General features: G+C 29.8%; 1 protein-coding gene across 1 annotated transcript in view; it reads left to right on the top strand.

Moving 5' to 3' along the window:
• LOC119588613 (E3 ubiquitin-protein ligase listerin-like) overlaps positions 1 to 225 on the top strand; it is a 21,243-nt gene that overhangs the window by 17,152 nt on the left and 3,866 nt on the right. The window lies entirely within an intron of this gene.

Below are 225 nucleotides of genomic sequence, written 5' to 3'. Positions count from 1 at the left end.
ATCCAAGGGGTTTAAGTATAGCTCTAACTGAAGATTAGCAAGTGATCAATGTGACATGGTGATGATGACATGAGATTAAGCACTAGTATAAAATTCCATGTTTTCTTTGCTTTTACAAAAGGACTTCAGCTTAACTAATTTCAAAAGAAAACTAATTTTTTGCATTTTCTTAAAAGCTGTTTTGCTGTGGTATTTCAATAAAAATATCAGTAAATAAGACATCTT

This window comes from Penaeus monodon, chromosome 24 (assembly GCF_015228065.2).
Source record: "Penaeus monodon isolate SGIC_2016 chromosome 24, NSTDA_Pmon_1, whole genome shotgun sequence".
Classification (NCBI taxonomy): domain Eukaryota; kingdom Metazoa; phylum Arthropoda; class Malacostraca; order Decapoda; family Penaeidae; genus Penaeus; species Penaeus monodon.
This window is presented reverse-complemented; position numbering and strand designations above follow the sequence as displayed.